Source organism: Dama dama, chromosome 27 (assembly GCF_033118175.1).
Source record: "Dama dama isolate Ldn47 chromosome 27, ASM3311817v1, whole genome shotgun sequence".
Taxonomy (NCBI): Eukaryota; Metazoa; Chordata; class Mammalia; order Artiodactyla; family Cervidae; genus Dama; species Dama dama.
In genome coordinates this window covers 23,068,749-23,083,766 of record NC_083707.1, presented here as the reverse complement: position 1 = coordinate 23,083,766, position 15,018 = coordinate 23,068,749, and the positions used below count along the sequence as shown (strand labels likewise).

Here is a 15,018-nt window from a genome sequence, read left to right as displayed (position 1 = left end):
ATGGGGGAGAAAGGGAGAATAGAGGATGAGATTGTTGGATGGCATCACCTGCTTGATGGACATGAATCTGAGCAAGCTCTAGGAGTTGGTGATGGACAGGTGATGGCATGCTGTAGACCATGGAGTCAAAAAGTCGGACATGACTAAGTGAATGAACTGAACTGAGGCATGGAACTCTATAGCTTTGGAATCCCAAACATCTGAATAGACCCTGTACTGAAAAGCAGAGAAGTAAACATTGCTGACAGAAAATATTCCACATTCTCTCCTGTGGCTTTAATAACCTTTGAAAGGAAACTGGTGCCAACCAAAACTACCGATTTATATTAAAGGAGTATAGGTGCCATGTGCCTTCTCCCTCAGAGAAAAATTTCTCAATAAATGCTTCGATTCCCTCACAACACAGATGGGATTTTTTCTCCAGCATGTTTCTTTCTATGTCTGAAAAGATTCGAGCTCTGACTAAAGGATTCCCACATTCATGACATTTGAACGGTTTCTTCCCAGTCTGGATTCTTTGATGCTGAATCAGGACTGTACTTCAGCTGAAAGACTCTGCACACACTTCACATGTATAATGTTTCTCTCCACTGTAAGTTCTCTGGTGTAGATTAAGGACTGATCTCTGACTAAAGGCTTTCCCACATTCATAACATTTGAAGGGTTTTTCCCCAGTATGGATTCTTCGATGCTGAATCAGAACTGTACTTCAGCTGAAAGACTTTGCACACACTTCACATGTATAATGTTTCTCTCCACTGTAAGTTCTCTGATGTAGATTAAGGACTGAGCTCTGACTAAAGGCTTTCCCACATTCATAACATTTGAAGGGTTTTCCCCCAGTATGGATTCTTCGATGCTGAATCAGGACTGTACTTCAGCTGAAAGACTTTGCACACACTTCACATGTATAAGGTTTCTCTCCACTGTAGATTCTCTGATGTAGATTAAGGGCTAAACTCTGACTAAAGACTTTGCCACATTCATCACACTGTGTTGTTTTTTTCAAGGACAGTTTCCCTGTCTTCTTTCAAACTTTCTGTCTTGTTCACAGGTTCTTCTAAATGTGAAACTCTGGGGAGCATTCACTTGAAGAGTGTTAGAAACTGTAATGCAGTTCTTTGAAGAATTCTTTTGCCTTAAAGCAGATTTCACATTTTTAGTTCTGGTGTCTCTATCTGAAATAGTACACAGACAAGAAAATGTAATCATCTCTTTGTTCAGACAGAAGGAAAAGGAAATAGAATGATCTGAATGGAGCATAGATTATTTTTGAGCTAGCATGTTTGCAATATAACATTAACGTAGAGCATGGTGCCGTGCATGTGTGCTCAGTCATATCTGACTCTTTGTGACCCCAAGGACTGCAGCCCACCGGGCTCCTCTCTCCATGGGATTTCCCAGGCAAGGCTACTGGAGTGGGTAGCCATTTCCTTCTCCACAGGATCTTCCCGGCCCAGGGATGGAACCCCTGTCTCTTAGATCTCCTGCATTGGTAGGCGGATTCTTTACTGGGGAGCCACCTGAGATTTTAGAGGATGGAGAAGGTAAGGCAGAAAACACTGAGAACATCATAAGGCAAAAGAGGTTTACATACTGATGAGGCAGTCAGTAATAAGGTGAAAAGCTCTGTGCAAAAGATAGAATGGTGAGTAGGGGTAAAAAGATACTTTAGAGACTGAGGAAAGTCTGGAAGAAAAGAGAGGCCTAAAAGACAAGAAATTATTGGAGAACAGAGGAGCAACTAAAGGAGAATTCAATATGGTAGTGGGTAGCAATAAGCAAGATTTAGTACTAGTATCAATAAACAAAAGTTAGAACACTAAATTAATCACATGACGGGGCCACTACCTCCCTCGCCATTTCATCTGAAGGAGCAGAGCTTCTTCAAGGCCCACCGCAGCTGCTTTTCTGTGGGCCTGGGCTGGTGACATGGTATCTCTGAGGGATTTCACAAGTTGGTAGTTTCTTTGCAAGCATGTCCTCATTTTGTCCAAGAAAGATCTAGAAACAGTTTGGTATTACTGAGGCTGAAGAAGGGAATCGGGTTGGGACTTGAGGATAACAAAAGAAACTATCTTGGGACACCGGAAAGGGGAAGGAAAAAAAATAGAGGCACACCCTGATTTCGGGCAGAGCCAGGGGTCCATTCTCCACACTATACAGTGGGTTGTGCTGAGTGGAGCACAGTTTGGGAGCGCGACCCTCAATGATGGGCCAGGGCTCCTGACTGCGCCTCGCCCCTCACTCCCACCGTCGCCTTCTCACCTGTTCAGCCTCCCCATCGTGCTCCTTCTCCATCTCCTCGAGCATCTCCACGGCATCCTCTCCGCTCTCTGGTCGGTTCTCTCGGAACAAGGCCTGCAGCTCCTCGGGCAGGATGGCCAGGAACTGCTCCAGCACCAGCAGCTCCAGGATCTGCTCCTTGCTGAGCACCTCGGGCCTCAGCCACTGACAGCAAAGCTCACGGAGCCCGCCCAGGGCTTCCTGGGGCCCTGCGGAGTCAGAGTAGCCAAACCACCTGAAGCGCTGGTGGAAGGCCTCTGAGCTCAGAGAAGCTGCTCCAGTGGTGGCCAGAGGCTATATTACAGGTCTGCCTTCATTAACACAAGGCAGTCAGGGTCCCCTGAAGTTCGTGGAAGGAGTTTTGATGACTCTCAATTTTGCAGACATCTGGACCGGGAATAGCTTGGGACCACTAGGCTTTAATCTTCAAGGAGGTGAAATTCTCCTTAAGGACACTCCATAAATATGACTCAAGAGACAAGTGGAAACAAGACAAATGCTTTTCAGAACATCACAGTTATGAGAAATGTTAAGATTGTACCAAAAGTATCCTTAATCTTAACAGAAGCCAACTTTCAAAGAATACTTCCTTCTTTAAGAGAATCAAAGGGCTCATAGGCATTCACTTTCATGAATACTTTGCAATTTATTCTGAAAATCATAATCATGCCCAGGAGGCTGACTACACGTTACAATCAGAGATCAGTCAGGGTTGCAGAGGAACTCCTAGAGAAGAGAAATAAGGGAAGCCTGAGGAAATTTATGACTCTGGGACAGGCTCAAAGGGCCAATTAATTATTTTTAGCCTGCTGCAAGGAGCACTAAGGAATAGACTCATGAGATTACTTTTGCATGGATTTTTTTTCGATGTTACTAACTTTTAAAACAATATTGCTTTGGCATTAAAGGAATCATTCAGAGGAAAAAAGCATATTCCTCCATTTTAATGTATTTCCATATTTTCATGTTCATGTCTACTGCTCATCTGTAATATCTAATTTACTTAATCTCTGTATTATAGATTATTTCTAATTTTTACTATTATAAACAATGCTGGGAAGCACATTTTCAGAAAAATAGACTATTTTCCAAAAAACATGCTAATTTTCAAATTATTTCCTTTAAAGATGTCCCAAGAAAGATTTGACTTACTGGGGTCAAAAGAAGAGTGGAAAAATATCTTGCAATTTATTATCAAACAAATTATAGAAAACACTGCATCAAATCACAATGTCACCGGCAACATAGTGATGTATGGGGAGCAACAATTGCTCCAAGTATCACTAGCTTGTTAGCAGGAAGGGGGTGGGGAGACACTTTGCTCAGTAGCATTTTAGTATATGTATCACTAGTAACTGATGACTAATTAGAAATGTTAGATGTGCCACTATTTTTTCTCTTTCCCATTTTTTTCCCCATTTCACCAAAAACTTCTAGGCACTCAAGATATGGCAGTCACCTGAACAAAGCCGGTGGTGTGGCTAGATAAAGCTTATACTCTAGCAGGAGAGAGACAAGGAAGTTACCAAATAAATGATACAAGCTTACACAGTGAGATGCCCCACCATAAAGGGTAACAATGACAGAGAATTTACTAGGTGCCAAGCACTCTTCTAATAAATCTTAACAAATACCAACTCATTTAAATTCCCAGTGACTTGGTGGTAAAGAATCCCCCTACCAATGCAGGAGACCTGGGTTCCATCCTCCGTTGGGAAGGTCCCCTGGAGAAGGAAATGGCAACCCATTCCAGTATTCTGGCCGGGAAAATCCCATGGACAGAGGAGCCTGGTGGGCTACAATTCTTGGGATCACAAAAGAGTCGGAAACCACTTAGCAACTAAACAACAAAACAGTATTTAGATCCCCACAAAAGCCCTGTAAGGTTCTTTTCATCTCCACGTGGTAGATGAGGAACCTGCCAGGGCAAGCTCAGGCAGGTAACAGACCAAAGCGAAGGAGCAGGGCTGGGGTCTGGGTTCAGGCCATCTACACTTCCTGCGGTGCTGCGCGGTCCAGAGGCCGTGCCCGGGGTCCCGGGGAAGAGGAGCGGCAGACACAGATGGTACTAGGCCGGAACAGAATCGGGTCGAGACCTGAGCGACGGGAGGGGTTAGAGGCCACGTGTCAGGAGCCGTCTAGAGGAAGGCCCTAAGCTTAAAGCATCCTCTGGAAGTCGAAAGCGTGGCCACTGGGACGCACCCCGCGTCTCCCCGCACTAGGAGCCGAATCTGTGCCAGATCCACAGTTGCTCTCAGTTCCACCCAGGAGACCAAACCCTCATCACGCGAGAGGGTCCCTAATGAACCCGGTCCCTGGAGAGCAGGCTGCGTCCGGAGCCCCAGATCCGGGGGGTCTTTTCTGAAGGGACCGACTCTCTCTTGGAAATATCTCCTCTAATGGACCGTCTCCCGACTGTCCCCGGACACCTTCCTCCCCTGTCCCGGAGGGGGACAGACTCGGTGAGGTCACACGAGGGGGGTTGGGGGGGAAGGGGTGCGCGGGAGGGCGGGTAAGCGCGCGGGGGGTGATGCGAGGAGGTCTAGCTTTGGGGTCGGGGGTCGGGAGCCCCGGGGTGCTGGGTGAGGACAAGAGGAGGGGGGGCGCTGACGCGCGGTGAGAGGCCCGGAGGTGCAGGGACGGTGCGGGCCCCGGGGAAGCGAGGGCGGCGTGAAGAAGGGGTAGCCGGGGATACTGGGCTGTGAAGGGTATGAAGAGGGGGTGATCGGTTAGAACGGGCGGGAAGGGTGGGGGGACTGCCTGGAGGTGGTGTCAAGGTCCGCAGGCGACCTTTCCCCGCCCCCTGGGTGACCGTCGCTTCTCCCCGAGCCCTCGAAGCGCGGAGAGACCTCAACCCTAACCTCCGGCCTGGGAAGGACTGCCCCGCGTTTTGGGGGAGAAGCCTGGGAAGCGCCCGACTGGTTGCTTCCGGTCCCCGGGGTGGACAGGGGGCGGGGCTTGGGATGCGGCGTGGTTGCCATGGAGACGAGCCAAGGCCGCAGCCTCCCGCCTCCAGAGAGGGAAGAGCAAAACGCCCAACTGGTGGGAACCCAGCTGCTCGGGGTTCCCGTTCAAAGAAACCAGCATTATTACTTCTTAGAGTACTTTTACTTACATCATTTCCTTTGCTCTTCAATAACCCAGTAGGGTTATTCCCATTTTATAGTTTCTGTTACTTGGCCAAGGTCACTGAGGAGACTCCTGTGCATTCCACCGCTATGCACAACTTTCTGTAATGCCAGATGCGCCCCTGAGGTTGGCTGCGCTCTAAGAATCATGGTACGTTCGTGCTAAGTCGCTTCAGTAGTGTCCCACTCTTTGCGATCCTATGGACTATAGCCCCGCCAGGGTCCTCTGTCCGTGCGATTCTCCAGTCAAGGATACTGAATTGGGTTGCCATGCCCTTCTCCAAAGTATCCTAGTAAGGAATGGGTTTGATTGACCCTACCACCCTCCCCTAGGCTTTTGATTGCAGAGAAGGACAAATTCTGACTCCATGTTGGAATTGTTCGTTTGACTTGCTTTTCCTTGCAGTTGTTATTATAATCATACATAATGGCCTTCCTCGGGGGGAATATAGCCCCTCTGCCAAACTGTTACACTAAAGGGCCTTTGTTCAGAACACTGTCCACCTGTAGGTTGTAGGAAAGAAGAAATTCACACATCCCCTGCCTGACACTTGCCCTTCTGGGAAATATTTGCAAGACTAATGGCCTTTTCATTACCTTTGTTTCCTCACCTCCTCCAATCTCTGATCTATAAAAGAACCAGGCATCCAGACCTCAGCAAGTTGTTTTGAGACATTCATTTGCCATCTTCTCGGTCCGCTGGCTCTCCGAATAAAGTCGTATTCCCTGCCTCACTGGGTAGCACTTTGACAAGAGAACCCAATGGCCTTTGAAAAGGTGAGAACCCGTGCAGGCACATACATATTTTGGCATCAATATATATGCATATATTTCCTCAGATAATCTTGAGTACATTTTAAAATAAATTTCAGGCTAAATGAGCTACAAGGCAATAGTCCCACATATTGGCTCACTCTTCCACCCACTTGCTGTAGGGACTCTTGGAAATATACTTGTAGAAGGAAGTGGGGAATTAGAGAGAGGGCAGCAATGTTTGAAAATAAATGACAAAAACAAGGGGAAAAACCCTTTTGGTATGAGGAATACAGCAATTACAGTAAACAAACCTGAGAGTTCTGTAGCAGTCCTGTGGCTGGGATGCTGGGCTTTCACTGCCAAGGGCCTGGGTCAGGGAACTATAAGATCCACAGGAGGCATTGGTTCTGCCAATAAAAAGAAAATAGAAAGATATATTAGTACTGGAGTCTGAAGTGATGAGACAGAAAGCTGGTTTACTCAGTCTATACCAAATCTAGGTGGGTTAGGGAGAAATTTACTTTTTTTTTTTTCTTTGCTGCTCCATGGGGCTTGCAGGATCTTAGTTCCGTGACTAAGGATCGAACCTAGGCCCTCGGCAGTGAGAGCACAGAGTCCTAACCACTGGACTGCCAAGGAATTTGTGAAACTTACATTTTAATTAACCTACTGTGGTATTAAATTTGAAGAATTGTGTTTTGGAAGAAATTCCTGTTTCTCCAGGGTTATTTCAGGGGATAAGATTTTTGCTGAGATAACTGCTAACATAAATAGAAAGACAACCCAAAAGTGTACAAGGGGATGTCTTTATTGTGGTGGAGCATAGGTTAAATAACTCAAGGCAATGGGGACTCTGAATTAATTCCTCAAGGCAGTGCTTGGCAATGCTGTGAAGTCTTAGAAGGTGGTTTAAGGAGAAAATGAACAGCAGTCAAAAGCTGCAAGGAGAATAAGAAACTGAAAAACCATATGATTTGGCAGGAAGTCAGCTGTGAGTTCATCAGCTAGGATTCTACCAAATAGTCACATCCAAGAAGCTAAAGTTTTTTTTTTTTTTTAAAGGAGCAAATGTAAAAGATTGCTGATAATAGTTTACTTGATAGAGTTTTTTGTTGTTGTTTTTGCCTTTTGTTTTTTTAACATTTGGGGGTAGGGGGGAAAAAATTGAACAGAAACAATGTCCCAGTAGAGCAAGCATCTAACTATATACCAGATGCATGGTGAACACTGGGACTTCAAATGTAAGATACAGACTCTTTTTATTTTTTTATTGAGGTACAGTTGCTTTAAAATGTTATACCAAAATGACTCAATTATACACTTATGTACATTCTTTTTTTCTTAAAGATATAGATTCTTTCTCTTTAGGAACTGATAGACTAATTAAGGAGAAGGGATTGAACCTGGGCCTCCTGCATTGGGAGCATGGAGTCTTAGCCTCTGGACCACCATGGAAGTCCCCTAAGCAGAATTTGTTGTATTGAAGGATGTTAAGGTGTGAGTGACGACTGAGGATGCGGATGAAGAAGTCAGAAGAGCTGTAGTTTTTAAAGACTTGACAGGCCAGGTAAAATTTTAAGCAGGGTCTTGAGCGGGTGACTCACACATATCTGCATTTCAGGTAGAACTCTCTGATGGCAATGTGAAGGATGGTTTGTGGGGAGACCAAGCCCAAGATACTGTGAGCAGCTCTGAAGCTATTGCAAGGATCCAGGCTGTAACTGATGAAGGAATGAACGAATGCAGAGGGGGAGAGGATGGAGGCAGATTTAGGAAACATTTGGGAGGCTGGTATTTGTTCAATGATAGCTTGACAAAGGTGCATACTATATCATTGGAGAAGTTTTTCTTTTTTTTATTTTATTTTATTTTATTTTTCATTTATTTTTATTAGTTGGAGGCTAATTACTTTACAATATTGTAGTGGGTTCTGTCAAACATTGACATGAATCAGCCATGGATTTATGTGTATTCCCCATCCCGATCCCCCCTCCCACCTCCCTCTCTACCTGATCCCTCTGGGTCTTCCCAGTGCACCAGGCCCGAGCACTTGTCTCATGCATTCAACCTGGGCTGGTGATCTGTTTCACTATAGATAATATACATGTTTTGATGCTGTTCTCTCGAAACATCCCACCCTCGCCTTCTCCCACAGAGTCCAAAAGTCTGTTCTGTACATCTGTGTCTCTTTTTCTGCTTTGCATATAAGGTTATCATTACCATCTTTCTAAATCCCATATATATGTGTTAGTATGCTGTAATGTTCTTTATCTTTCTGGCTTACTTCACTCTGTATAATGGGCTCCAGTTTCATCCATCTCATTAGAACTGATTCAAATGAATTCTTTTTAATGGCTGAGTAATACTCCATGGTGTATATGTACCACAGCTTCCTTATCCATTCGTCTGCCAATGGGCATCTAGGTTGCTTCCATGTCCTGGCTATTATAAACAGTGCTGTGATGAACACTGAGGTACACGTGTCTCTTTCAGATCTGGTTTCCTCGGTGTGTATGCCCAGAAGTGGTATTGCTGGGTCATATGGCAGTTCTGTTTCCAGTTTTTTAAGGAATCTCCACACTGTTCTCCATAGCGGCTGTACTAGTTTGCATTCCCACCAACAGTGTAAGAGGGTTCCCTTTTCTCCACACCCTCTCCAGCATTTATTGCTTGTAGACTTTTGGATAGCAGCCATCCTGACTGGCGTGTAATGGTACCTCATTGTGGTTTTGATTTGCATTTCTCTGATAATGGTTTTTTTTTTTTTTTTTAAGAAAACAGTATGAGTAGGTTTGACAGTGCTCATGTGGGCATTTGAGGGCTATTTTTGGTAGACTGAATGTGAGGCTGAATGAGATGCTTTAATCAATACCATATAATCACATAGCACAAAGTTGGACATTTTGTGAAAATGTGACATTATGGTCATTGGACATTATGTGAAAATAAACATCAAATGTACTCTATATCTGAATGATTCTCCTGTGTAAATATATTAAACTCCCTATAAATTTCATAAGCTACTGATAAACACAGTGAAGGAAGAGAGCAATCCCTTTATGGTAACATTTAGAGACAGTCACTCCTCAACCTCCTATTTGCCTTCATCACAACAGTCCTTCATCCCAGAATATTTGCTTTCTACCTGGTTAGGAGATTTTAGCGGTGTGGCTCTGTTTCCATCTGTGAACATACCTGCTTTTTTCCTTAACCAGGTGCGTTAGAGATGAGCTGCCATATTTCTATAAGGGTTAGATGAAGAAATTTAGCTGTAGAAATAAGAAACAATTTGCTTACAGTGGAACTACAATTTCCAGAGAGTGGTGGATATGTTACCGAAAGGTGGGATCTGGCTGCTTGCTGCCTAAAAGCCAATAAAGAGGTCAGCTTGGTGGAAAGGAAAATTTGCTTTATTTCAGATGCTGGCAACTGAAGGGGAGGGTGGCCATCTATCCAAAAGCCAGCTCCCCACCTGAGAAGCAGGGAGTAAGAGTTTTTATAGACAGAGGGAGGGGGCTACAGGCAGAAAGAGCAGAGTCAGCTCAGTGATCTTGAAATTGGTCACTGGTGTCTGACCAGCATCATCTTGATGGTTTTAGGTATGGTTCTTCCAGGGTCAGTTTGTTTCCATTTCCTTGAGGCAAATTCTCAGAATTGTGGCAGCTTATGTCATGGCGACAGCCTGGTCATCACTTACTTAACGTCTTCCACCTGGTAGGGCTTTCAGTGTCTATAAAACATCTCACAAGAGATGGCTCAGAATATCAATGGCCCTTGAGAAGGAACTAAAGGTCCTTGACTTTGCTGAGTGACATGGCTAAAATAATAATAATAATGATAATAAATTGAAATAAATAAACACTTTGCTGAATCATTATTCAAAGTGAGAAAAAGGGCATTTTCAGGCATGCTAAATATATTTAAAAAAAAGTTTACCTCCCATGCCTCCTTTTTCAGGAGACTATTGGAAGTCTACCAAAAAGAGAGTAAACCAAGTAAGAAGATATGGGTAGGGGATTCCATATAGGTAAAATTAAGGAAATTCCCAAGAGGGGATGACAGGAGATCCTAGGTGGCAGTCTGGAGTTAAGAAAGTGAGGGACGGTGAGCTCAAGGACCGTGCCTTCAAAGGGGAAAAGGGGTGCAATGGATACTGAGTGTGTTTGTTTTGATATGTTCCAGTGTTGACATTTACCCCCTGGCTGAACGTCAAAGAAGAATTAGTGATTGGCAGATAGAAGGCTGAGAGCTAAGTCCTTATCTTCCATAATGTGAACTTAATAATGTGTCTGTGTGCTTAATCAGTCATGTCCAACTCTTTGCAACCCTTTGGCCTGCAGGCCTTCAGGTTCCTCTGTCCTTGAGATTTTTGAGGCAAGAATACTGGAATTAGTTGCTATTTCTTTCTCCAGGGATCTTCCCCGACCCAGAACCAGCATCTCCTGCATTGCAGGTGGATTCTTTATCTGCTGGGCCATCCCGGAAACCCCTAATCAATAATACTTAATGTGAAATATAGAAAGGAAATATCTGTACTAACAGGTTATTTTAAAAGTGTAAGTAAATCCCATAGAAGGAGCTGTAAGAGATGAAGGGGGATGCATTCATGGGGAGCAGGGGCTGGGGAAGGGATCGCCCTTGTCCGTTCTAGGTCTTGTAGACCAATTTGAATATTATGTATATTATATATATGATATATATTATGACATCAGTTATAGAGAATAAATATAATTGCACCTCCATTCCCCTTTAAGCCTACTGTATGGAGGCTTCCACCCTCACTTGCTCATTTGTCTTCCCTGTTGCCAAATCTAATTTACTTTCTTTTGTTCTCATCGTCTCAGCATTTTGCATTATTAACTATGGTATTTCTTCCACTTTGAACTCTCTTCCCTTCATTTTCACTGCTCCTCTGTCTTCAGGTTCTCGTCCTTCTTCAACACTCCTTACAGTGGTTCCTCTTGCTCTGCAATCGCACGTGTTAAGAGTGTTCCCCATTGTTCTGCCTTTGGTTCCTGCACTTTTCATGTTGTAGACTCTGTGGGCCAGTTCATCTATTTCTACCCATAAGATTTCAACCGCCATCTCTAAGCTAATCAGTTCCAATTTATATCTTGAGCCTCCTCCTCACAGAGCTGAGTGCTCATCAAACATCACTGCTTGTTTGTTTCTTAGGCATGTTAAACTAAACATGAGTGGCCCCTCTCACACTCGCCTTTTTTCCTTCCTTATTCCCTGGACTGTCACCACCGTTCACCCATCCCCCCAGGAGAAAGCGGGAATCTTCCAAGGTTTGTTGATTTCACTCCTGTACACGTCAGGAAGGGTGTGTGTCCCGTTCATCCTGTGCTCCCTGTGTCCTCTTTCCCTTTATGGTAGCTGGGACACTGCTCTCTACTTAATTCACGCTCCATTAATACATGAATGAAAAAGACGAGAATCAAACTGATAAATGGGTCAGTTTCCTGCTAGCAATGAGATTATGGGAGTGGACTGGAAATGATATGCAATATGATGTATACTGGTTGTGGGAGTCCAGGGTGGTAAGATCTAAAGGAGATGAAGGGCACAGCCAAAATGCTAAATCTGAAATTCAGCAAAGACAGTTCAGACAGATTTAAAGGCATAGTTACTGGAGAAGACAGGTAATCCATGAGGAGGAGAGCGCAGTAGGTCAGAGAGTTGCTGCAGGTACATACCTTGGAATAAAAGCATAATGACTTTATGACAGTTTAAGGTGAAGAAATGAAGGAAATACATTTCATACAGGACTGAAAATCATATCTGGGAAGACTGCAGAGTCCTGTGACAGGCAGATAAATGGTTAGAACTTCAGAGCCTGCTGTGACCTTGAGGGTTTAGCACACTACTTACGTGACGTGGAGTCTTGCTTCTCGCCACTCTCCCTAAGCACGGGTTCCAGGTCTTCATTTATGAGTTGGTTCTCCACAAACTGAAACTGGACTTTTGGTGCTGTATTACTTTCTTAGGTTTGCCATAGTAGATTACCATAAACTTGGTACCTATGAACAGCAAGAGTTCATTATCTTATAGTTCTGGAGACTAGAGTCTGAAATCAAGGTGTTGGCAGGGTCACACTCTATGAAGGCTCTAGAGAAGAATCCTTCTTTGCTTCTCCTACCTTCTGATGGTTGCTGGATCTCTGCAGCACTCTGATCTCTGCCTGTCATGATATGGCCTTCTTCTTCCTGCGTCTAAGTGTAACTTCTTGTCTCATCTCCTTTCAAAGTTTTCATGGGATGTAGGGCCCACCTACATGACTAATTACATCTGCAAAAATTGTGCATTTCAGGATAAAGTCACATTCTGAGCTTCCAGATGGAAGGACATGATTTTGGGAGGACACTATTCAACCTGATTCAGTACCTTTGCCAGACAGCAGTTTTACTGAAATCACCCTCTTTGCCTGCTCAGTAAACCTGACATGGGCCTTCTATTTTCCCTTTATCTGCAAATATGATGTTACAATTTGGCAGTAGGGGGCGCTGGAGGAAGGGCTTCCCTGTAAGACAGAAGGAAGGGCTTCCGGGCCTGGTCCTGGGGTGCTGGCTCAGCCTCTGGTTTTCCTGGTAGCAGAGCCCTCCTGCACGCCCCGGGGCACAGGGCCGTGTCCTAACACATTGTCTCCAGTGAGGGACTCCGTGGCACTCTATAGAGGGAAGCCTTCCAGCAAGATCCACTGCCATGGGGTCACGTCTCCTCTCTATCCAGTGAGTCATGACTGCACTGCAGAGGAGGCTCCGAATAATCAAGCGGAAAAAATGATATCTGTGTATGTAAGTCGGTCGCTTACCCCAGTCACCCCAGTGCACGCGCCAAAGCTAGTGTGGGCTCAAAAGTACGGACCTTACTTACTCAAGACTGACCTGGCAAGCATTATACTGCTGAGTGTTTAATGTTTCAACAGCCGGACAACAACGCTGTCACCGCTAAGCGTCTCAGATGGCATCGCTCCCCATGGGGGACCAACCAACCACCTGGGGGCCGTGGTTACCCTGGACCCATTCCTTCATAGAGGAGGCAGATTCATTGCCAAGGAATATACATGACTCTGGATATGGATTTGCCTTCAGAGAACTGAACATAGCACTTGAGCCCCACCCCCCATCTGTATACATATAGAATGCTTTATCTACCTTGATATTCTGTGCACTTTCACTTCTCATCAAAGAGCTCATTTCACAGCAAAGGAAGTAGAATAATTGGCTTATTCCCGTTGAATCAAATAGTCTTACCACACCCCATCACCTGGAGCGATTGGCCTGATTGAAAGTTGAAATGGAGATTCAGTTGTGGTGCCAGTTGGGAGACAACACCCCAGAACAATGGGATTCTGTCTTACAGGGAAGACTTCACGCTTTGAATCAGTGACACTTCTGCGCTGTTCTCTCTGCCATAGCCGGAACACATGGATGTGAGCATCAAGGGGTGGAAGTGGGAGAGGCTCCTTTCACTCTTAAACTCAATAACCCATTTGTAGAAATGGTCTTCCTTCCCCAGAAGCTTTGAGCAATGCTGGTTTGGAAGTCATTAGTCCCAGGGGAGGGATGTTTCCACCCACAGATACAATGGTTCAGCTGAAAGTGGAGAATGGTTCAATTGGAAAGTGAGACTGCCTCCTGGGCAACTTGGACCTCTTATTTGTTGTTATTGTTCAGTCACCAAGTCATGTCTGACTGTTTGCAACCCCATGGACTGTAGCATGCCAGGCTTCCATGTCCCTCACTGTCTCCCAGAGTTTGCCCAAGTTCATGTCCATTGAATCGGTGATGCCATCCAACCATCTCATTCTCTGTCATCCTCTTTTTCTGCCTTTGATCTTTCCCAGGATCAGCATCTTTTCCAATGACTTGACTCTTTGCATCAGGTGGCCAAAGTTTTGGAGCTGCAACTTCAGCATCAGTCCTTCCAATGAGCGTTCAGGGTTGATTTCCTTTAAGATGACAGGTCTGATCTCCTTGCTGTCCAAGGGACTCTCAAGAGTCTTCTCCAGCACCACAGTTTGAAAGCATCAATTCTTTGGCACTCTGACTTCTTTATGAACCTCTTCTACTACCGACCAACTGGCCAAAAAAAACGGGAAGAGGAAGGTACTGTAGATGAGGTGCATGAGCATGGGCTTCTCCTACACAACACAGGCGAGGAGGATTGTGTCTGAAACCAGAGAGTTATCTGAGACAGCTTCTGAGTCCTTCCATGCCTAAGAGTGAAAGTTACTGGAAAACTATAGAAACCAGGAAAGGCAGGACTGAAGACTCAAGCCCTCTTGGGAGTAAAGGTTTGGATCCCTCTAGCAGGTGATGAACCTCAACCAGCTGAATTTCTGGCGGAGGATGGGGAAAATGTGATGTGGACTGGGCAATGGACGAACGAAGAGATGGGTACCATTGACAGCCTCCTGATAAAGCACAGAAACAATGGCGGTAGTGTGTGTGTGTGTGTGTGCACGCGCGCGCGCTCACACTCTGCGACCCCATGGACGGTAGCCCGCCAGGCTCCTCTGTCCATGGGATTTTCCAGGCAAGAATACTGGAGTGGGTTACCATTTCCTTCTCTGCGGGATCTTCCTGACCCAGGGATCAGACTCGCGTCTCTTGTTTCTCCTGCATTGGCAGGTAGAGTCTTTACCACTGCACCACCTGGGAAGCCCCAATGGATGGCTTCATACATATTCTCTTTACATATATGTGTGTTTATTGAATACACTATGTTGTTCTCCTATCTCCTTGCTAGTTTTATTTTACATACAGGTAATTGAAATTTTACAATTTATTCTTATGGTAACAGGATATTCATTGGGACTCTGCCCGAATTTGAGGACTGGTTA

General features: G+C 45.0%; 1 pseudogene; it reads right to left on the bottom strand.

Moving 5' to 3' along the window:
* Positions 1-395: 395 nt before the first annotated feature.
* On the bottom strand, positions 396-5,373 carry LOC133047610 (zinc finger protein 396-like; annotated as a pseudogene).
* Between the last annotated feature and the right edge of the window lie 9,645 nt (positions 5,374-15,018).